General features: G+C 45.0%; 1 pseudogene; it reads left to right on the top strand.

Annotated features, from left to right (window-relative positions):
* Positions 1-1566: 1566 nt before the first annotated feature.
* On the top strand, positions 1567-18840 carry LOC146341732 (vomeronasal type-2 receptor 26-like; annotated as a pseudogene).
* The last annotated feature ends 5074 nt before the right edge of the window (positions 18841-23914 follow it).

The raw sequence follows: 23914 nt of genomic DNA, 5'->3' as shown, positions 1-23914 counted from the left end.
GCCTCTCTTGATAGGGTGGTTCCCTCGCTGTCTCCGTTTCAATGTCTTTTGAATTTATGATTCCAATTCCCCTGGCAAGTGAACTTCATCCAGTGATTCACTTCAGTTCTTCTTCCAAATAACTGCTTTCAAGGACTTGTCTGTGGTCTCTGACTTCCTTAGCTTTTGGTGTATCAGGTTTTCATTTGCACCAGAGTTCCATGTCAAAAGATTCAGCGTCTCTATGTACAGTTGACGTGTGTGTAATCTGCATGCATCTATGTAAATAGGCACACGTCACAACAGGTTGAACAGAAGGGTGCCAAGCTAACTCGGGCTTTGCATCAGGGTGGGTGGGCCTGTGATGGGAGGGGAGCCAGTCAACAACATCTGGGGGAGGCACAGCACAAATGTCAATCGGTCAGGTTACAGATTGAGCAGGGGGGCCTCAGATCTCCTCCTGGTTAACCTGGTTGGTCCACAAGTGGCAGTGATCCGGGCTGGCACTGCCTGGATATCATGCTGCCCACATGCATTGTGAGGGCAGAGCTGCCCACAATAGTCACTAAGGACTTAGCTGAGATCCTGGGGACCATTTTGTGGCATGGCATCTATGCCAGTCAGCCCAGGCATAGGGAATCCATGAGCTGGCTCTCCTCCTCAGTGGCTTATACTGATTTAAAGTGGTCTGTGTGTGTTTAATATAGGTTGAGATTTATAAAGCTGCAGACTGTTTTAGAGCAGCGCACACAGTTTCGCAAGTTGTGGGGCTGTTGTCAAGTGGGTGCAGATGTTCAATGAGATGAGGATTACTTCTGTGTCTCTCATGCCAAAACAGCCTGAGCAGGAAGCTGGCTGGCACTCCCCTTGCTTGGGCTAAGGGAGGCCGGATGCACCAGGTCACCTGCCACCCGCTGCTGCAGCTGTTGTTTGGCTCCTTTCCGTGCCACAGTAATGGCAACACAGGGAAAGGGAGTTTCCTCCCCTGTAATTATCGGCACGTCCCTGATTAACTGTGCTCCTCACTAAGCCCCAAGGGAGATCTAGAGGCCTCAAGAAAAACTAACAATAATATTGGAAAATCCTATAACAGACATCCACAATGCTCAGAGCAGCACAGAAGGGCCAGAGGCTTTGTCCGTCGGGGTGTTGATCATTTTCAGGGATGTCTGCACTGCAGGACTGTCCCAGGATTTCTGTCAGGGAAAAACTAATATGAGTAGCTTGAGAAATCGGCAACTATTAGCGCCATCTCTCTGGCAAAGGATTGCTCCATTTCTGCGTCTTATTTGTTGCACTAGTACAGGAAAGGGCTAAGTCTCCGTGGGGATATAGAAGTGCATGAAGCAGTACCAAGCCCTCCTAAACATTTCAAAATAAAAGATGGGGGAATTGGTGAAGTCATATCTGATATAAACTGATCAGTTTTTCAGTAGGGTCAGCTCCCATTCAAAGCAGGTTGTAAACAGCCCAGTGCTGAGACTGGTCTAGATGGGAACTTTTGTCCTCCAAATGGTGGTTTTCTTGGTGTGGTTGCTTGGGCTGCTGCCACATGTTGTGTGCAAGAGAGATTTTCTTCATCCCAGCATGAAGACTCCTTCCAGTAAATGCAGAGTCATTGACCACATCGTGAGTGGGCATGAGTTTTATCAACCGGAAGACCTTGTCATTGGAGAGATTGCTTCTACGTTCTCTTTCCTGCACCCCTCTACAAAGTTCAGTGCAAAGCCGTCTCCAGCGTTCATGAAGGAACTCATGTAAGGACTTCTCCTCCACACCCATAGCATCTATAATAACTTGGAGCAGATTATTATCCAACTGAAAGCTTAAAAAGTAGTTTCCATTCAGAAGGATAAATGTATATGGGCCACTTTTGGTTTTTCAGTGGTTTTGTTTGTTATTGGTAAGTGATTGTGATTGGTAAGAATTAATTTATTTTTTCCATCACTTAATTCTAACATGAAATGAAAATTAAAGAAATAAAGGCAAAAAGTCATTTTTTTTTCTGTTCTTTCACATGGCCTCTCTATGGTGCAAGTGGAAACTAGATCAGTTTTTGACCTTTTCTGTGGCATTATGCCTGGGACAATATATATATATATATATATATATATATATATATATATATATATATATATATATATTATACATTATTATATATATTATTGCAGGCAGCATTGCAGGAGCAACACAGAGCTGGTGTAATTTCATGCTGTGTAGAATCCTGATGCTACACATAAAGCAGAAAAACAACCAATGTCCCATCAAAGAAAATCAAGTCCATAAGAAACTCTATTTCTCTAAAATGCTTCAGCTATTGTTATTGTTTCAGTGCACGGTATGTATCTTCTATTTCAGTTTGATACCAAAGAATTACCAGCATATCCTAGCCTTAGTATTTGCTATCAAGGAGATCAATGAAAATCCCTCACTCTTACCTAATATCACTTTGGGGTTTCGCATCTATGAGAGCTACTACAACCCACAGATTACTTATATGGCCACCCTTGGCCTGCTTTCTACACTGCATAGATTCTACCCCAACTACAAGTGTGATTTTCAGAACAATTTGATAGCCATCATCGGAGGAATGTACCCTCTCATCTCTCTTCAGATTGCCACAATTTCACAGCCTTACAAGATTCCACAGGTAGGTTTGTAGACATGAGTTGGATTCTTCCCCCATAATAGCAGAACGAGCAGGCTTTCTCATTTGAATTCTGGCTCATTCCTCACATCAGTTAAGAGGCACATGCAGACAGAGTGGGCAGTCAGTGTTTCTGCAAGGTGGTGCTTTGATTGGTATTTTGTTCCAAAGGTGAGAGGGAACCCCAGGCAAAGAAAAGCAAGCAGGAAGGTGCTGGCATTTATCCATTGTGAGTCCCATACATGCAAGTTTCATCTGGTGTTTACACCTTGCAAAATAAAACACATTGCAAAAATTGCCCATGTATACTTACAATTCTTAAAACGGCCATCTGAACAATAATAAACCCGGAGAATGAGAAGATCTTGCGCAGAAAGGCAATGAAGTGGCTTTTGAGACTTAAAACCTTAGTTCCACATGACCTCAAGGAGGAGGTGGATTTGTTTTCCTCTCATGTAATTCAGACCTTACAGCTAGAGACACATCTCCTTGGAGTACCAATACAACCAGTTTGTCCCTGACATTTAATCACAACTTATGTCTAATGCCTGTGTAGCAGATAGATTATTTGAGTTGTACGGTATAAATTGTATCACTTCCCATCATCTTTTCACCTGCCTCTCTTCAAATGTATGAGACAGTCCTGACAGAGATCTCTGAAGGCCTTTTAAAGAATTGTAAGTATACATGTACCATTTATTTATTTATTTATTTATTTATTTCTATACCACTCAATAGCCGAAGCTCTCTGGGCGGTTCACAAAAACTAAAACCAAACAACACACAATAAAACAATTTAAAATATATAGAACATTAAAACCACAATATAACAATACAACCACAATAAAACCTAGCAGCAGTACAGGAGTTTAAAATACAGATTTAAAACAGCAAAGATAAAAATTTAGAAAGCTAAAATGCCTGGGAAAATAAAATGGTCTTCACCTGGCGCCGAAAGGAGTACAATGTAGGCGCCAGGCGAACCTCACTAGGGAGCTCATTCCAGAGCCGGGGTGCCACAACAGAAAAAGCCCTCCTCCTAGTAGCCACCCGCCTCACTTCCTTTGGCAGGGGCTCACGGAGAAGGGCCGCTGATGATGATCTTAAGGTACCATTTTTGCCATGTGTATTATTTTGTCTTATTAGTTATTGATGATATACTAAACTAAGATATTTTCTGTTTTTATGGTCCCAAGGAAGGACATTACTAATAATTTGGCTGAAACGCTTTGGGTTTCTGAAAGAATAAAACTATGTTTTCAGTGAAGTTATAACCAGGCAGGCAGACAGAGTTGAGCAGACATTCAGTTCTGGCAGTTCCCCCCTCACACCCCAGATATGCATGATTCAGAAGGTGGGCTTAATATTTGCCATTCCACACCCCCAGCACCTACCAGCACCTAGAGACATGAATTCGGAGTGGGCGAATATGTCAGTTTCAGTTTTCCCCACATTCATTAAAAAAAACCCACAAGTTTTTTTTTTGTCCCAGGTATGGAGATCTTCACCAATTTTGTTATTCCTATGAAAACTGGACTGAAATTAAATTCTCACCAATTTCTACATAAAATATCTGGAAATTTTCAATGGTATAAATCTGTGTGTTTGGGCATTTGTTTTTCTTCTTCTGGAAAATAATGAAAGTTTTGTGGATAATTGAAAAATATGCAATTCCTATATTTTTACAGAATTTTAAAGATTTACAGTCACTTTGTTAATTTAGGAACATAAAATACATTACATATAACTTGGTTTTCTCATATAATTATCAGTAAAATGAAAAAAATGTTTAAAAGTAAATGCAGTAAATTTGTAATTATTGTCTGAATAAATTTAATATACCAAACATTATAGTTTTATGAGCAAACCGAGTTATACATTCTATGTTTTAGGAACTTCAGCAAGTACTTCCTAAAAATCTGGACTAACCTACAAAACAGAAGTAGGAAGAGCTGGAGGCAGAGGATGACTGCTATACAGCATCTGTTCCTGTGTGTGAGGAATTGGTTGGGGTGGAGTTCAGGGAAATCTGGACTGAAGGGAAATCTAGCTGGGGAAGAGTCTCTTATCTATTTGGAATGATAGGGAAGGGGGGGAGGCTTTTTCAGCTGCATCGCACTGAGTTGGGGGGGAAGAGAGAGAGAGACTGACTGTTTATCTGGCAATCGACTCCAGGCCTCAGAGCTAGAGAAAGACCTAAAGTGGGCAGAATCTGGGAGCCCTTTGACTCTGGCAATTCCTCATCACCCCCACATGTGAAGGATCCAGAAAGGAGTCTTGATGCTTGCCCTTCCCCCATTGACTGTCTGCTACAGCATCTCAGCAAGAGGTCTGCAACCTCTCTGGGCCCACGGTATGTTTGGTAACTTGAGAAACTGTCTTGAGCACCACCACAAACTAGCGATTGCCATGGCGAGTTGCAAAGGAAAAGTAAACAAGGTTGGATCTGAGCCCCGACACACAAAACAGCTCCTTGGCACCCACAGCTTTCTGTGACAACAGAAATCTATTTCTCCAAGAGCAAAGTCTCTTTCTCTACTCCTTCTCTGTCAGTCATTGCCCCATCTCTTTCTCTCACCCCAGATCACTGCCTACACAGTCTGTCCCACCCTGGCTCACCAGCCGCACACACCTGCTCTCGCTCCCACTATGAAGCCAAGGCAGGGTTCAGACATCCAAATCCCGCGTCGCCCTCCCCAACACGCCAGCCAACCCCAGCTCCTCACCTGGGCCCTAGTTCCATGTGGGGGGAGGCTGCCACCACCACCCTGGGAGCCACCGCTGAGGGAGCTGCTGCTGTGGGCACTGCCCAGCACAGCCTGCCGACCGCCTGCCCTCTTTGCAAGGAGGGACAAAGGGGTGATTGGGGGGGGAGGACTGCCCATCAAGCCTGCACGGCCTCCTTTCTTGCACTGAAGCAGACCATGCAGATTTGACAGGCATGAAGACGAGAGTCACCCTCCAATTGCGCTCTCTCCCTTCCTTGCAAGGAGGGCAGGGTCCCCGGTTGGAGGACGACTCCTGCCTCTGCTGAAGCCTTCATGTCCAGAGGACCCAGGCAAGGAGCTGGGGGTGGTGGCGGCAGTGGGGACAGCACGGCAGCTGGGCCTCCACATTGCTCTGAAGCACAACAAAGCCCTTTGGAGCTACCCCATTCACTTTTGGCTGCTTCATGCCAAAAGACAGAGCGCCTCCCCCCCCCGCAGCGGATGCCCCAACCGGAACCAGGTAAGGGATTCGTACATCCCTACCTTCACATCTCTACCCCCACCGTCATGCTCTTGATGACAAGGAAAACTGGCATTTTCTCCATCCAAGTTTTCTACTATTCCTCCAGGCCATCATGCACATTAAATTTCAGTCAGAGCTCACTAAAGGAAAGGTGAACAAAATATGAAAATGATCATATTTATTCTTCACCTTCTGGTCTTCTTTTTGTCTTCTTTACATTCTCTTTACATTAAACAAATGTAGAAGAAATGTGAACGCATTGATTTCATGTTTCATTTCTTTTTTAAAGGAATGCACACGTCTGTTTTCTGGCATACAATGATGTTCACCAGCTTAGGCTAGTGAGCAAGCTACAACATCTCCGAGACAGTGATTGCCTGCCCATTGTTTTATCCATGCACTATTACCCTGTAGATTGGAGTGCGGCCGGCAATGCGTTGTATTTGAGGCTGCCTTTGAAGCCTTCCTGGGAACATCAGTTAGTACAAAATGCGGCATCTCTGAGTCTGTGGTTCCACAGCTGGCTGGAGAACCATAGGCTGTCTTTACACAAGGCATTTATCGTGCGCTCATGATTGGTCACTCATGGAAGTTTACGGGTCATTTACATAATGCTATCAACCTCCAGGGCACATCCAGCTGTTTCTTATCTTTATCCCGCTAAATAAATTTAAAAAAGGAGATAATCCAATATTGAGAAGTAAACCCCTTTTAATGGCTGTGTGTAAGTGCGTGCAGTTCTGCTATAACCACAGCCTGGGAAAAAGAAGCCATTGGGCTAATAGGAAAATCACAATCCCCCCCCCCCCACATGCCTGCCTGTTGACCTAGGGTGGGAGAAGAATCATCTTGGCTCGGTTAGGAGACACCCCCCATGTAAACAGCTGACAGAAATGAAGACACACACACCCCATGCTGCTTTGCAGAGAGAGCGCCTATGATGCGGCTCATAGTCAAAGAGGCATGCTCAATGAACCATCATAAATGGTTCCTAATCAAACTGGAGGGAGATATTGCGTTGTGTACTGCCGAGCTTGGTCCTGAGCCCTGTACTCATCAACATTTTTATTAATGACTTGGAGTAAGACATGGGGAAATGCTTATCAAATGTGCAGATGACCCAAAATTGGTGTGGTAGCTATTACTTTAAAGACAGCAACAAAATTCAAAATTATCTTGATAGGTTAGAAAACTGGGCAGAAAGGAACAGAATGAAATTTCACAGAGGCAAGGGCAAAGTTCTTCAGTTGCGGGGGGGAGATCAAATGCACAGGTGTAAGATGGGGAATGCCTGGCTGGTACATATGACAAGAATCTTGGGCTTGTAGTCTACCACCAGCTGAATATCAGTCAGCAGTGTGATGTGGCTGTAAAGAAGGTGAATGCATTTTCAGGTGGCATCAGTAGAAGTATAGTTTCAAAATCACGGGAAGCAATCATTGCACCCAACACTGTGCTGGTCAGACCTCGCCTTGAATACTAAGTTCAGTTCTGAACACCACACTTTAAGAAGGAGTCAGATAAATTGTAATGAGTTGGGCAACAGAGACGATCAAGGTATGTTTAGCCTTTAGAATAGTAGACCGAGAGGAGATAGCATAGCACTTTTCAGGGACCTGAAGGAGAGGGCCATAACCTGGTCTCTATCATCCAGGACTGCGGTACATGAAAGAACATAGCTTGTTGAATGGTTTAATGTGCTTTTAGCTGTTTAAATTCTTTGTTGTTTTATACTGTTTAAATTTATTTTCTTTGTAAGACGCCCTGAGATCTTAATGATATACCAATGTTTTAAAAAAACAAACAAACAGGCCTAAGGTAGATGAAGGAGGATTTTGGTTAAATATCAGAGCAGTGAGACAATGGGTCCAAATGCCGAGGGAGGTGGTCAGTTCTCTGTCACTGCAGGTATTCAAGCAGAGACTGGACAGCCATCTGTCAGGGGTACTTTAAACAGGATTCCTGTAGTGACCAGGGGGTTAGACTCGATGGGCCCTTGTAGGTAATTGCTACTATGAAAATATGATTCTATACATATTTTGTATAATACATTTTTAATCCCTGAACATACAACTTGCATGTCAGGGATGAGGCTTTAGATAAGCCATTTCTGTGACATCCCGCTTTTCTGTAGGGTAGAGGCATCATTGAGAGAGGGTTCCATCAACTGAGACGTCAACAGAAGCATAAAGTGATACAAGAGATACATTATGATATCTAGACCTCATTTATCCATGTATTATTTTTACCCAATCAGGTATTTGGTAGAAATGATTAGATGTGTCACTTATTGCACACAAAAAATGCATTCTCTTCATAAAATATCTTTACATTCTATTTCAGCTCACTTGTGGATCATTTCTCCCAGCTTGGGGTGACAAATCACTCTCCCGTCCTTTATACCAGATGGCCCCAAACGAAGCTCAGCAGTACACTGGGATTGTCGAGTTGCTTGTGCATTTCAAATGGACATGGATTGGGCTCTTCAGGGTGGATAATATTCATGGAGAAGGGCGTTTGCAAAAATTACTGCCAATGCTGTCACAGGGAGGCATCTGTGTTGCCTTCATAGAAAAATTGCCACCATTTTTTCCAAAACGTGCTGGAAAGGCAGGGTCACTGCAGGGTGAATTGGAATACAATTCACCCTTCATGGAAACGAAAGCCAATGTATTTTTTACTGATGCTGCACATACATTAATAATTAAAATAAGCTCATTTCTTCAGAGGGCAGTGCTGGATTCCCCTACAACTAAGGTATGGATTATGACAACATACTGGGATTTCACAGCAAGCACCAGTCAAAGGGGCTATGATATACAGTCCCTCCATGGCATGCTATCCTTTGCAGTTCACTCAAAGGAACCGCTAGGATTCAGGCAATTTCTTCAGAGTGTAAAACCTTCCTGGGCAAAACAAGATGGATTCATCCATGATTTCTGGGAGAAGGTTTTCAACTGTTCATTGAAAAAATCTAATGAGGGTGAGGTGATAAATCAAGGCTGCAGTGGGAAGGAGGAACTGGAGAGCCTCCCTGGAATTTTCTTTGAGAGGAGTATGACTGGTCACAGCTACAGTGTTTACACTGCTGCCCATGCTGTGGCGCATGCTCTACAGTCGATGCATGAATCCAGATCACAACACAGGTCATGGGTGGCCGGAAGAAAGCTGGAGCCCTTGAATCTGCTGGCATGGCAGGTATTTTCACTCAAAACCTCATCTATTCTTTGTTTGGAGTGATTGGTGGCTGTGGGAAATGTAAGCTGATGCCACTGCCATCAAAATCCATGTAAAAACCTTTCAGCTCTATTAGGTCCACTCTATATTAATTAATTAATTGCATTTTTTTTATTTCTTTCATTTCTATACCACACAATAGCCAAAGCTCTCTGGGCAATTCACAAAAATTAAAACCACAAAACACAGCATAAAACCATAAAATATGAACGCTTGAAACCACAATAGAACAGTACAACCAGAATAAAACCTAGCAGCAATGCAGAGATTTAAAATACAGATTTAAAACGCCAAAGATAAAAGACCAGGAGGCTTACATGCTAAAATACTGGGAGAATAAAAGGGTCTTCACCTGGTGCCAGAAGGAGTACGACATAGGTGCCAGGCAAAGCTCTCTAGGGAGCTCATTCCACAGCCAGGGTGCCACAGCAATAAACGACATCTTCCTGGTAGCCACCCACCTCACTTCCTTTGACAGGAGCTCACAGAGAAGGACCACTGAGGATGATCTTAGGGTCCAGGCAGGGACATATGGAAGGAGGGAATCCTTCAGATAACCTGGCCCCAAGCCATTAAGGGCTTTGAATGTTAATACCAGCACTTTGAATTGGGCCCGGAAATGGACTGGCAGCCAGTGCAGCTGGAAAAGTACTGGTGTAACGTAATCTCATTGGCCAGTCCCTTAACTAACAGTCTTGCTGCCCTATTTTGGACTAGCTGAAGTTTCTGGACCATTTTCAAAGGCAGCTCCATGTATAACGAATTTCAGTCATCCAGATGAGAGGTTACCAGACCATGGATTAGTGTAGCTAGGCTTTCGCTGTCCAGAGAAGGGTGTAGTTACCACAAATTGCTTCCCAGCTTCTCAATGGAGCATTGCTTGAAGGCATGAGCCCTATTCATGTACAATCAACACACAAGGAGAGGGAACGCTCCAGCCCCACCCCTCTCTGCTGTCAAATCGGTCACTCTGTGTACATGGAGGGTGACAGTCTGAAGAGGAGCGACCCCTGTATCCGTGGGTTCTTAAACAGGGTTCTTAATGGGGCCTCCGTGGATACAGGAAGCTCTTGTCTTACAACTGTCTGTCACCCTCCACATGTACAGGGTGATGGATGTGGCAACAGAGCAGGATGGGGCTGGAGCACACTCCCTCCTCATGTGTTGAGTAAACATGGCAACAAGAATGCCTGAATGGGGCCATGATACATGAGTAGTTAGGGTTTCGGTTTGAGTTAAATTAGGGTTACGTACTATCAATTTGCTCATTGTTTCCATCTCCTTTTCCATAGACCCCTGATCAGTAACTTAGTTTTCTCGAGGGTCACATTAAGACAGGATAGGGGAGGGGGTGATGACTCAATACCTAATTCACCAAATTGTTCTGTCACAAATTTCTGTTTCTACCTGGTTAGCAATTGGAGACAGACAACTCTTCCTGGGAGACAGACTTTGCATCCCTCCAGCCACAGAACTCTCAGGAAAAGCCTTTAGGGGGCTAGACACAGACAAATGTAAAATACTCTCAACAAATCTAGGATACTTGTCAGTGTGATCGTGAAAATACTTTGCTGTCCCATTATATCTTTTCCTCTTCGAATTTAGCTCCATCCTTTTCTAAGGGGCATCTCATTCAATAACAGTGCAGGAGAGACAATACAGTTTGATGAAAATGGAGAAGTAGTCACAGGATTTGATGTTACCAACTGGATAATTTTCCCAAATCAGTCTTTTCTGAGAGTTCAAGTGGGAAGGTTCAGTCCACAGGCTCCTCGTGGAAAGCAGTTAACAGTCGAAGATAAAAGCATTGTGTGGCCTAGGATGTTTAACCAGGTGAGACAGAAAGAAGCTAAAGTTTTTTAGATGAAAAATTGTAGATGGCTATTCGTATGAGTCTGATTTAGCACAACCTATTTTTTGTTAGTTTGTTTAAAAATAACTTAATGCCATCTGTCATATACAACATATCCAGGTGGTAGACAACAATAAAAATGATATCTAAATATTATAGGGCCCTATGTTAAGGCTGAGTTGGGAGAATCTCATTCATTCAGTATAACCAGAAATCAGTGCGGATTACATTCTATATCTTATACTGAGAAAATGTCTCAACGGGCTGATCTGAAATCTCAAAAGGGAGCCTTCTCAGTAATGATGCCCACCCTCTGGAACAGCTTCCCCCATGTAGTTCAGGAGGCAGAAAATAGGATGTGTTTAATAGCCTCCTGAAAATGTGCCTCTTTACTCAAGCTTCCCCTGGCTTGTACTTAATAGTTGTCATGCTGGTCCATTTTATTCTTTTTATTATATTTTTGCCATACTAGATGTAATTGTTTTTACTAACAGTATATTTCTAACAGTAATTTTAATACTTTAGTATGTGAACTGCTTAGAGACTTTGTTATATGAAGTGTCAAAGAAGTATTATTAACAAACAAACTCACAAAAATCCACCCCATTTAGAACACCACGTTTCTTTATACCTGCAAATGAATCCTTAACTATCAGACAATATCTTTCTCAGTCCTAACCCTTCTCCACTGATATTTCCGATTAGGTGCTGCCTCGTTCCCTGTGTAATGACAACTGCCATCCTGGTTACAGCAGGAAAAAGAAGGAAGGGAAGCCATTTTGCTGTTATGATTGTGTTCCCTGTCCATGAGGGAAGGTTTCTTATCAAAAAGGTAGGAGGCATAGTCTTCACAGATGTCAAGTGCACTACGTATCATACTATATCAAGCAAAACTAATGTAATCAAAATTAGCATGACCCTGATCTGGAGGGAGTAGGAATATGTTACTGATCCTTGAATATCAGGCTATAAACAGACCCCTTGTTATAGAAGAACGTAAATATTAGGGATGGCGGAGAATTTCTCCCCGAAACTTCGGGGGGCCGAGAGCCAACGTGTTCGGCCCCCGAACAAGTTTTGGGGATAAATTTTCTGCACCCCCCATGCCCCCCACGCCCCCCCCCCGGGACGGGACTTAACTTTGCCAAATGTCCCTCCCGGCGGCGGGTCTGGCCGGCGGTTCGGAGGGTGTTCGTCCTGGGCGGGAGCGGCAGCCAGTCTTTCAACCGGCTGCCGCCACCGCCATTGCAATAAAAGAAAAAAAAACCACCCCCATGATAGGCTACGTGGCGATTAACGTAGCCTATCATGGCTAGATTTGCAAAGTCAGCCATGATAGGCTACGTAAATCGTCACGTAGCCTATCACGGGTGACTTTAAAAAAAAAAAAAGCGCTTACGGATAATGGCGGCCCCCATAGGGAGCTGCCATTCCCGTTCCTTATTTAGTCGTTGTAGTCTATGTAAATCTTTACGTAGACTACAGCGACCAAATAAGGAACGTGAATGGCGCCTCCCTATGGGGGCCGCCATTTGCATACGCGCTTTTTTTTTTTTTAAGTCAGCCGTGATAGGCTACGTGATGATTAACGTAGCCTATCACGGCTGACTTTGCAGATCTAGCCATGATAGGCTATGTTAATCTTCACGTAGCCTATCACGGGGGCGTTTAAAAAAAAACAAAAAAAACTTTTGAGTTCGTGGCTGGGCGAGGCGAGGCGCCTCCTTCCTGGCCTGAATTTCGGCCGGGCGAGGCAGGAAGCCTCCCCCCCGGCCTGAATTTCGGCCAGGTGAGGCGGGAAGCCTTCCCCCCCGGCCTGAACTTCGCGGGGGGAGCAGCGAAGCGCCTCCCCCCCACCGCAAACATGCTTCAAGGACAGGTAAGTGACTTTCGTCCACCCCTAGTAAATATCCTTTTCACATACAGGCCTAGTGATGCTTGATTATTCCTTTCAACACTCAAAACATTGGATTTGTGTTTTGATTTAGTTAATAATGTGCTTCATATGCAAATGAAATAAGAAAGATATATGTAGGTAGCTACCAACAAAGAATGCATTGGCATGTCATCTCATAAAAAAATGATGATAGAGCATGATAGCTCTATGTCTGACTCTGTGTTAGTCATGTAATTAAATATCTCTCCATACCTCAAAAGAAAGAAATTACTGCATACAGAAAGGTAGATGCCACAGAGAACAATTATGGTGTTTATGCACATTTTATTATATTCTTAAGTCCCATGAAGGGGGGGGGGGTATTTGTGTGTTTAAGCATTCCACCATGTAAAATGGTGATCGGGGCTTGGGTTGTTCTAACTTTTATAAGATTAGAATAATTTCACCAATCTCTCTAAAACTTTCAGTTGCCAGAAAGAAGTATTCATTTTACAAATCCTGAAAATATCAGAAATATTGGTAAAAGTTTGAGGGGGAAAGAGCAGTTTAAAGACAAAAAGTGAAAAAGCCCCTCCACTTCTCAAAAGTGGCTTTTAGGGCTCCTTCACATGGAGCTTTTATTCTATTGAGATTGCTCAGTCATGGAGGTTTGTGGGTGCTTTTCTTGCTGTTGTTAACTTTGAGGGCACATCCAGAGGGATTTCCTGGTTATTTCATTCCAAAAAGATCCAGAAAGAAAAGACCATATTTTAAAGTCGGGTTCTTACACTATTTAAACAGCCGCTAGATGGTGCTGTTTCATTGTGTTGGATGGAACCTTGAAAATAAAATGTTTCCCTTTTCAGCAGTCATGTGGTCACTATCTGGGAGCACGCGATAAATGCGGAAAGGCTCCAGAAAGGGAGGGCTGCCGGTGTTTTCTTTAGTGTAAGGTTGGCTTTAGGAACAGGTTGGTGACCATTTTTTTTGTCAAGATTTCTGAAGAAGTGAAAGTGTTCTCACATAAAAGATATTCCTCTTGTACTGGAGTTGGTGGAAAACTATTTCAATCAAATTTCTGTTTTCAGAAGAGAAATTCTAATTCTGTCCTCCAAAATGAATTCTGAATTCCCCTCCCCTCACAGATCACAACCTGAATTCCCCTCCCCTCACAGATCACTCACCCGCTCCAAGAACAACCCAGATTGCCCTCTCCCCATACCCTGGCAGCCTGGAATCCCCCAATGCTGATACAGCATGGGTTGTCCCACCGTTAAGTTTGTGTGTTCTGTGTCTCCCCACCCTACAGTATGTGTGTGGTGAGTATCTCCACCCACCCAGTGTGTGAGTTTGTTGGTCTGTGTCTCTCCCCACCCTTCTGTATACGTTTGGATCTCTCCCCAGCCCCAGTGCACATCCGTGTGCCTGTCTTTCTCCCCATTCTCCAGTGTGTGTGCATGTTCTGGTCTGTGTCTCCTCACCCCCTAGTGTATCTCGATCTGTGTCTCCCCAGTCCCCAGTGTGTGCATGTGTCTGTCTCTCTCCCCAGGCCCCAGCATGTGTGTATGTATGTCTGCTCCCTGCCCACAAGGTGTGTGTGTCTGTGTATCCCCACCCCCACTCCTCAGTCTGAATCTGCGTGTGTCTTCCCTCACCTCCCAGTTTGTGTGTTCTTTATTATTTCAGCTAATAACAGAAACAAAAAATGGGGGGGGGCATCAGCAAAAGAAAAAGTGTATCCATTCACAATAACACTTTGCAACACCAATAACACAAAAAGAAGGAAAAGTGTGGGTGCTTGGAGGGAAAATTGTAAGCGAGCAGAATTTCTGACATTGCACAACGTCCTTACTGATCACAGGGCATGTCAGTTAAGGCATCAGCCTCAGCCTCCAATTTCCTGGCCTTTTTGAGTTTGGCCCAAAATGACATAGCCTTAACTCCGGTCTTTTAAACCAGCGTGCGTGTTTTTTGATAACTGAATAGAGTTATAGTTGGAGAGAGAGAGAGAGAGGATAGATATGTGGGGGATTGGACAGGGAAAAGTTCAGGCCAGAATGACTACAAATCTTCCTTAATACTCAGCAGCAAGCTTCCAAGCACACCCTTCTGTTATGGAAAGTAAAAAAAAAAAAATGCCCCTGGGAGGCTAGGAGCCAATTGGCAAAGGTGATTTATCATTATTTATCCTCTCCAGACAAAGGGCGGAGACAAGATGTCAGTGGGAAACAATACAATATTTTGGGGGAGACAAAGAATGAGAATAAGAAAGGACTGAGGTGTAACCTTTGGAAGCATTTGAGGGTTATATCTGCTTCTCAGGAGATCTGATGAGGGACAGGCAGGTTTGCTATTACTGTGTTTTCTTCCAGCTACGCTCAACATGTCTTCTTGTAAATAAACTCAAATATTACAACATGCCATAAGCCTCGAAGGGACTACCTTCCAAAAGAAATCAAACTCAGGTAATCACAGCCCCCAAGGCCAGCCCTACAATCGGACTCAGTAATCTGCCTGCCTCAGTTCGCAGCTTGGGTGGGGTAGTGAAATGAACTAGGGATGGATGAAAGTCCCTTATCTGGTCCCGCAGCTTGCTTCGCGGTGGGGGGGAGGCGCTCCATTTCTCCCCTCGAAATTCTTGGTGGGGGGGAGGCGCCCCATCCCTCCCCACCGAAGTTCTGGCCGGGGGGGAGCGCCCCCCCTCTCCCGCCGCGAAAGTTCTTCTGCGGGGAAGAACGAGGAAGTAAAAAAAAAAAGTGATAGGCTACGTAAAGATTTACGTAGCCTATCACGGCTAGATTTTCAAAAAACACCATGATAGGCTACGTAAATCTTTACATAGCCTATCACGGCTGAATTTGGGGGGGGAAAAAAGCGCGCACGCAAATACATTGCCTACACTATTTGCGTTGCCCTTATTTTCGCCGTAGTCTACGTAAATCTTTTCGTAGACTAAAGGGACCAAATAAGGAATGCGAATGGCGGCTCCCTATGGGGGCCACCATTAGCCGTACGGGCTTTTTTTTTTTTTTTTTAAGTCACCCGTGATAGGCTACATGACGATTAATGTAGCCTATCATGGCTGACTTTGCAAATCTAGCCATGATAGGCTACGTTAATCGTTACGTAGCCTATCACAGGGGCGTTGTTTTTTTTTTAACTTTTCTTTAGGGGTGGACGAAAGTCACTTACCTGTCGTCGAAGGCCGTTCGCGGTGGGGGGGAGGCGCTTCGCTGCTCCCCCTGCGAAGTTCAGGCCAAGGGGGGAGGCTTCCCGCCTCACCCAGCCGAAATTCAGGCCGGGGGGGAGGCTTCCCGCCTCGCCTGGCCAAAATTCAGGCCAGGGAGGAGGCGCCTCACCTCGCCCGGCCGCAAACGCAAAAGTAAAAAAAAAAAAACAACGCCCCCTGATAGGCTACGTGACGATTCACGTAGCCTATCACGGCTAGATCTGCAAAGTCAGCTGTGATAGGCTACGTGAATCGTCACGTAGCCTATCACGGGTGACTTAAAAAAAAAAAAAAGCGCGTACGCGAATGGCAGCCCCCATAGGGAGCCGCCATTCGCGTTCCTTATTTAGTCGCTGTAGTCTACGTAAATGTTTACATAGACTACAGCGAAAATAAGGGCAACGCAAATCGCATTGCCCTTATTTTCGCCGTAGTCTACGTAAACATTTACGTAGACTACAGCCACCAAATACGGAAGGGGAATGGCGGCTTCCTATGGGGGCCGCCATTATCCGTACACTCTTTTTTTTTTTTTTTTAAGTCACCCGTGATAGGCTACGTGACGATTCACGTAGCCTATCACGGCTGACTTTGCAAATCTAGCCATGATAGGCTACGTGAATCGTCACGTAGCCTATCAGGGGGCGTTTTTTTTTTTTTTTCTTTCATTGCAATGGCGGCAGCGGCAGCCGGTCGAAAGACTGGCTGCCGCTCCCGCCTCCCTCGAATACCCGCCGAACTGCCGGCCGGACCGGCCAACGGGAGGGACATTCGGTGAAGGTAAGTCTCGTCCCGGGGGGTGTGCGGGGGGCGGGGGTGGTGCGGAGGATTTCTCCCCGAAACTTGTTCGGGGGGCTGAACACGTTGGCGCTCGGCCCCCTGAAGTTTTGGGGGGAAATTCTCCGCCATCCCTACTTTTCTTGTAATGGCGGCAGCGGCAGCCAGTCAAAAGACCGGCTGCCGCCCCCGCCCCTGACGAAGACCTGCTGAACCACCGCCGGGACCAGCCTTATGTAGACTACACGGACAAAATAAGGAACGCGAATGGCGGCTCCCTATGGGGGCCACCATTTGCATACGTGCTTTTTTTTTTTTTTTTTTTAAGTCACCCGTGATAGGCTACGTGACGATTACTGACTTTGCAAATCTAGCCGTGATAGGCTACGTTAATCGTTACGTAGCCTATCACAGGGGCGTTTTGTTTTTGTTTTTTTTCTTTTGAAGTTCACGGCCGGGGAGATGGGATGCTTCTCCCCAGCCTGAATTTCGGCCGGGCGAGGCGGGAAGCCTCCCCCCCGGCCTGAACGTCGGGGGGAGCAGCGAAGCGCCTCCCCCCCACCGCGAAGCAAGCTGCGAGACCAGGTAAGTGACTTTTGTACACTCCTAGGCAGAAGCAAAAGAGGCATGCACACAGGTGATAGATTGATGGCGGCAGCCTGGCTGGAGCAGGAGACAATCTTTGCTAGCCTACCTCATGGAGTGGCAGGGCTTGGACTGAGGTTGACTGGGCCCATGGAAATTCTCACTGGTTGGGCATGTGTGAGTGTGTGTGTGTGTGTGTGTGAGAGAGAGAGAGAGAGAGAGAGAGAGAGAGAGTGAGAGAGAGAAGGACTTCTGGGTGATTTTGTACTGCTCAGGTGAGATCTTAAACACAGATTTCTTGCCTTACTGTTCATGCATTACCATGCTATACCCCAAAACACTGCCTTCTCTTTCATATCTGAAGCATCCTTTATTTTATTTTTGCTTTGCACATATGAACTAAGGCCTATGTATGTGGGCATTGCTGACTAATAAGGAAATGTTGTTTGAACCCTGCTACATTGTTGCATCAAGGCCTCTGCTATCAAAGAGTTCATAACCTCTCTATCTCTCTTTTCTTTCCAGATATGGATTTCTGCATTGAATGTTCAGAAGACCATTATTCAAACTTAGAGCAGATCCAATGTATTCCCAAGGTTATAAGCTTCCTCTCCTATGAAGAACCTTTGGGGATCACTTTAGCTTTCTCTGCTCTTGGTCTTGCCCTGATCACAGCTTTGCTACTTGGAACCTTTGTGAAGCACCAGGACACTCCCATAGTCAAAGCCAACAACCGGAGTCTCACCTGCATCCTCCTTATCTCTCTTCTTCTTTGCTTCCTCTGCTCTTTGCTGTTCATTGGAAAGCCAAAAGCATTGACTTGCCTTCTCCGGCAAACAGCTTTTGGCATCATCTTCTCACTTGCGCTTTCTTCTCTTCTGGCAAAGACCATCACGGTGGTTCTGGCATTCATGGCTACCAAACCAGGATCCACAATGAGGAAATGGGTAGGGAAAAAGGTGGCAAATTTGATAGTCATTTCCTGCTCCTTGATTCAAACAGGACTTTGCGTGATTTGGCTGAGTACTTTTCCTCCATTCCCAGATATGGACAGGCATTCACTGACTGGGGAAATTGTAGCAGGATGTGATGAAGGTTCTATCACCATGTTCTACTGTGTCCTAGGCTACATGTTCTTTCTGTCTATTGCCAGCTTCACAGTAGCTTTCTTAGCCAGGAAGTTACCTGACAGTTTCAATGAAGCCAAGTTCATCACTTTCAGCATGTTGGTCTTTTGCAGTGTTTGGCTCTCCTTTGTTCCAGCCTATCTGAGTACCAAAGGGAAATACATGGTGGCTGTGGAGATCTTCTCTATTTTAACCTCCAGTGCTGGCTTACTGTTTTGCATCTTTCTCCCGAAATGCTACATCCTCATGCGGAGGGCTGATCTGAACAACAGGGAGCAACTAATGCGGAGAACAAACTAAAGGAACCCAAGAATTAAAAATTATGAGAATCACTTTCCTTTTTTTCTGATTTTGTAAATAATTAGGCCAAGTTACCTTCAAGAAAAGACAATGGTCCTACTCTATGATTGAACAGGATGCATCCTTTTGACAAATGTACAGTCAATCTAGTCCAAAGTCCTAGTGAGTGCAACAGCTCGTAATCCTTTGGATTAGCCAGCATATTTACTGTCTCTGCATGGATCTACCTGTTGCAGAACTCAGAGTCAGAGAGACCATGGAGCGAAGGAAAAAGGGATTCTTTATTTAACGCGCGGGCTTAAGGCTGGAATCATTTCCAAAGAGCCAAAAGCCCCGATTTACATTAGCACATTGTTTTTATAGATATTGTGACACATAGGAAACAGCTCCTCCTCTCCTTCCCATGTGGGGTTGCAGTTCTCAACATTTTTTCTCCTAGCACCATTGTTTATAATACAAGAACTGGGTTATAGGGTAGCCATGATAATCAGAGAACAGCAGAGAACAGCAGAGAACAAGATATACAATTGTATGACCTTTAACAAGATAAGGAATTCCTGTGTCTCATCAGCTTACATCAATATATTTAAGGGATAAAGAGCTCAGCAAGAACATGAAGCATGAGACTGCATGAGGCTACTTAGTCTGACCCGCAATATGGCTGCTACACACCAAAGAAGATAATATGTCTAAAATGCCAACAACAACAACAAAAAAAAAATGAACTAAAACCAAATGGTTATTCTTGAAATGGTTATTCTTCAGTTATGTGGTTTCCTTAAGTGATAACAACCATCCAAGGGTTTCTGATTACATGTACAGTGACTACACCCATGTAGAGCCATATGCACACCTTCTCTTTAGTCTATGGCGGTCTAGGGCAGGGCCAAGAGATATGATCCTGATCCCCTATCCTGCGATTTAAGGATGAGAATAGGGCTATATATTTACCCACTTTGGGATAGGGATGTCAGAGAATTTCTCTACGAATCTTGGGGAGGCCAAATGCCCGCGCATTCGGCCCCCCGAAATTGGTGGCGAAACGGTCTGCCCCCCCGCCCCCCCAGGATGGGACATACCTTGGGCGAATCTTCCTGGCGTCGGCGGCTCCGGCGGCGGTTCAGCGGCAGTTCGGCGGCGGTTCGGCGGCGGTTCAGCGGCGGCGGCAGCCGGTCTTCCGACCAGCTGCCGCCGCCACCATTTCCAGTAAAAAAAACCAACAACAACAAAACATGATAGGCTATGTAAAGATTTATGTAGCCTATCACGGCTAGATTTTTAAAAAATACCGTGATAGGCTACGTAAATGTTTACGTAGCCTATCACGGCTGAGTAAAAAAAAAACAACAACAACCATGCGTACGCAAATGCGTTCCTTATTTTGGCATGTCTAGTCTACGTAAACATTTATGTAGACTACTGCGAAAATAAGGGGAACGCAAATAGCGTAGCATCTACGCTATTTGCGTTCCCCTTATTTTCGCCGTAGTCTACGTAAATGTTTATGTAGACTACACGTGCCAATTGCATACGCGCGGGTTTTCTTTTCTTTTTTACTCAGCCGTGATAGGCTACGTAAACATTCACGTAGCCTATCACGGCTGACGGCAGGGATGCAAATGGCGGAAGCTACTGCTTTCGCCACTTGCGGCCCGGCCGGCCAGGATTCGGGGGTGGAGGGACGGAGTGCCTCCCTCCCAGCCACAACTTCGGGGGGAGGGATGGAGTGCCTCCCCCCCACCGTGAATCAAATCTCGTTACAGGTAAGTGACTTTCGTACATCCCTACTTTGGGACAAAGAATGCTGAACAACCTGCCATGTGGGGGATGCAACAGCTGATGGCATGTCAACAAGACACAGTCCAAATGCCAAATCAGACTACTGGAGGTCAGGAGAGGTAGTGCCAACCCCCAATGCACCTCCAACCCCCACATAATTCTGTTTCTTAAATGCACATGATCTTCATTATTACCCTGTAGGCACCAATGCATGGAGAAAGGAGAGGGGAATGTTATGTATTAACCCTAATCTCCATAAAGCCTGGCTTGGCAATTTGTGCCCCCCTCCCAGATGTTGTTGGACTGCAACTCCCTCCATCCCTCATCATCGACTGTGCTGGTGAGGGCTGAGGGGAGTTGTGGCCCTCCAGCTATTTTGGCTGACAAGTTGCCCACCCCTGCCATCAAGAAAGAGATCAACATTGAGACTCCAGGCTGTGGTTCCAATGTGGTTCCCATTTCTGTATTCAAATATGGTCTTAGTTATTCTCACCAACCCCTCTGTGAGCCATTTGGCCCACATGAACTCTGTGTCAAACTAATTATAGCAGGCTGATCTGACTTTGGCTCTAGCCATGGAAACGTGGGTTTGCCATGCTGCTCATTTCAAGGAAAAATGTTTTGAGTCCTCCTGGTAAGGTCTCTGGTGAAAACAGCCACTTTCTCCAGGTGTTCTGCTGTGCTTGCAGTTTCAGTGCATAGGGGGCTATTTTCCTCCCCTGTAATTATCAGCATGTCCTTGAGTAATTTTTCTGCCAGCCAAGTCCCATAGGGATATCTAGAGCCAAAGAGAAAAATAAGTAACGGAGACTAAAAATGGCCATAAGAGCCCTCTCTAGTGCTAGAAACGTTTGCACAAGGGCAGGAGCAGACAGGGTTCTGTCGTGCATGATTGCTCCCATTGATTTATTGTCTTGTGATTTGTATGAAAGGGAACAAATTGTGAGTAACTTAAGCAATCAGCACCTCAAGCCCACCAATTTCTTCAAAGAGTGCTCCACTTCTGGATCTTGCATGAAAAGTAACCGCAGTGTGCAGGTTCAGCAACGTCCCAAACAGCCACAAAGGAATCTTGAGGTGCAAGAAGTAGTAAGGGCAAAGAACTGAAAAGGGAAAAGACAAACTCTGTTGCAGACATCAGCTGACATGAGGAGACAAGCTAGAAACAACTTATCAACATCATGAGCTGATATTCAACAGAATTAAATGCTGTTGAAGGAAACAGAAGAATGTGTGCGTGGAAAGGAAGCTTCATCCTCCAATGGATGGTGCCATTGGTGTTGCTCCATTATATTGCTTGCAAGACATGTTCTATCTGCAACAACATTAAGACCTGATCCATGATCTGCAGCATAAGTGATCCTGTCCTGATTTCCCATGAATTCTATCAGCTGGGAAATGTTTCCATTGGAGTGATAGCTTCTCAAGTCTTCTTCCTTCATCTTTCTTCTGCTTTCAGAGAACAACCCTCTCAGATTAGCCTCAAAGAAGCCATGTAAGGATTTCTCTACCTCCTCCTTTTATTACATCTGTATGCTTAGGCCAAAATAACCAGGCATCATCAATTAAGCATCAGAAAATGGGAAAAGTTGTGTGCAGGATGCATTTTGGCTTTTCAGTTATGGTCTGCACTCTACTTCCTGAATGAGATCTTGAATTATTACAGAGGAATCACTCCAGTTTTATTTTCAATATTTCACTCAACTATCTTGCTTAGGACAGTGCAAGGATAGCTCTCCCAGGAATCATGGTCAGCACCAAAGGCAAGTTCAGCACGTTGTACCAAGTTCAAACTAGAGCTGTGCTGAATCCTGCCCCCTACTTTCAGGACTTTTTATCCTGCCCCCTACTTTCAGGACTTTTTTCTCTCCCTGTAAAAGAGGCATTATTTTTTCTGCCTATTTCACAAGGAGGGCGAGAATTTTCTCCTTGGGGAGGGGGACTAGGACTGGGTTTCCACATGCCTTTTTCAAGTTCAGGAAATGGCTGAAGGATCCTTTCTTTCTTTCTTTCTTTCCTTGAAAAATGCCTCCAGCACGAGGCTTTTAGAAACAGGCTTCTCCAGCCTGGTAGCACTTCCTGAACTCCTTTGGGACCAAGTAACCTCACCCTCTCCTGTAGGCATTCGGGACAAACTCCCAGGCTGCAGAAGCTTCTCTGCAAAGACTCCCAGACTATTGCAAAGAAGAACAAATAGGACTTCCGGAGCTTTAGAAAAACTCCTATCTTGCTTGCTCTAAAAGCTCAATTGCTCTTGTTCTGCAGCCTAGGAACACCTGGAGAAGGAGAAAGTCATTCAAAATTGTCACCTACTAAGCCTCTTTCCCCAGAGTTTTCATTTCATCCCCTCCCCAAACAGCCCCAAATGGAAGAATCCAAATATTCAGCATAGCACCAGCTCAAACACAGGAATTTCCAGACAAGCACTATCTTATCAGGAAAATACAAGGCAGAAAGACAGTGCTCAGTTATTGTTCCAGTTCTCTGTGCCTACAACTGAAGACTTTTAAGCCAGAGCCTTACCTAAAGCACAGTTGCCTGCAGCCATAAATTTGCCTGAGGATTGGCCTAATCATTAACAGATCCTTGCTCATGAGTATATCTTTACTCATGAGGAGTCCGTCATCCTCAGGTGGGCACTTCTGCCTCTGGCAGTTGGCCAAGCTTGAACCTTTAGGCACCTGCACTCCCTGGAGCTAGGTGGCCACTAGGCATCTGCCTCACATTCCAGAAGAAGGATAACTACATATTGGGATGAGGGCCCAAAGTGCCCAGGTTCCCCCTGATCTGCCTCAAGGTCCCTTAACATGGGCAGCTCTTCTGTGATGTTCAGCTCAAGGAACTCCAGGTCATCCTCTAAGGAGAAATCCTCCAGAGGAGGCATGACACTGACAGCACTTAGTGGGGACACTAACTCTTTCCAGTAATTTTATGTATCCAGCATTCGACATGGCAATATCACTAAGTTCCCTAACATGTGCCAGTATGGAGGGCTTTTTCATTCTTTGATTGTCAGTTTACCTGTCAACATTTTCATCCATTTCTCTCCCCCACATCTCCTCCCTCCCTCCCTCCCTCCCTTTCATGAACCTGGACACTTCAGTTTCACATAACCAGTTTACTTACACATTCGTATTTTAAATGTCATACTGTGTTCTTCTGTCTTTGTTTTTCAGCCACTGAAGCTCACGTCATCCCATTCCTGCTTCCTTTCCCTGATACTTCTGTGCTTTGGCATCTAATGTGGATCTGCTTGCATCTTAACTGGTTCTCAGCAGTTCTGATCATTTCTCTC

The sequence above is a fragment of the Heloderma suspectum genome, chromosome 6 (assembly GCF_057233095.1).
Source record: "Heloderma suspectum isolate Gila_16-S chromosome 6, 16-S_ref, whole genome shotgun sequence".
Lineage (NCBI taxonomy): Eukaryota > Metazoa > Chordata > Lepidosauria > Squamata > Helodermatidae > Heloderma > Heloderma suspectum.
The sequence above is the reverse complement of the archived record's forward strand: the minus strand, read 5'-3'. Positions and strand labels throughout refer to the sequence as shown.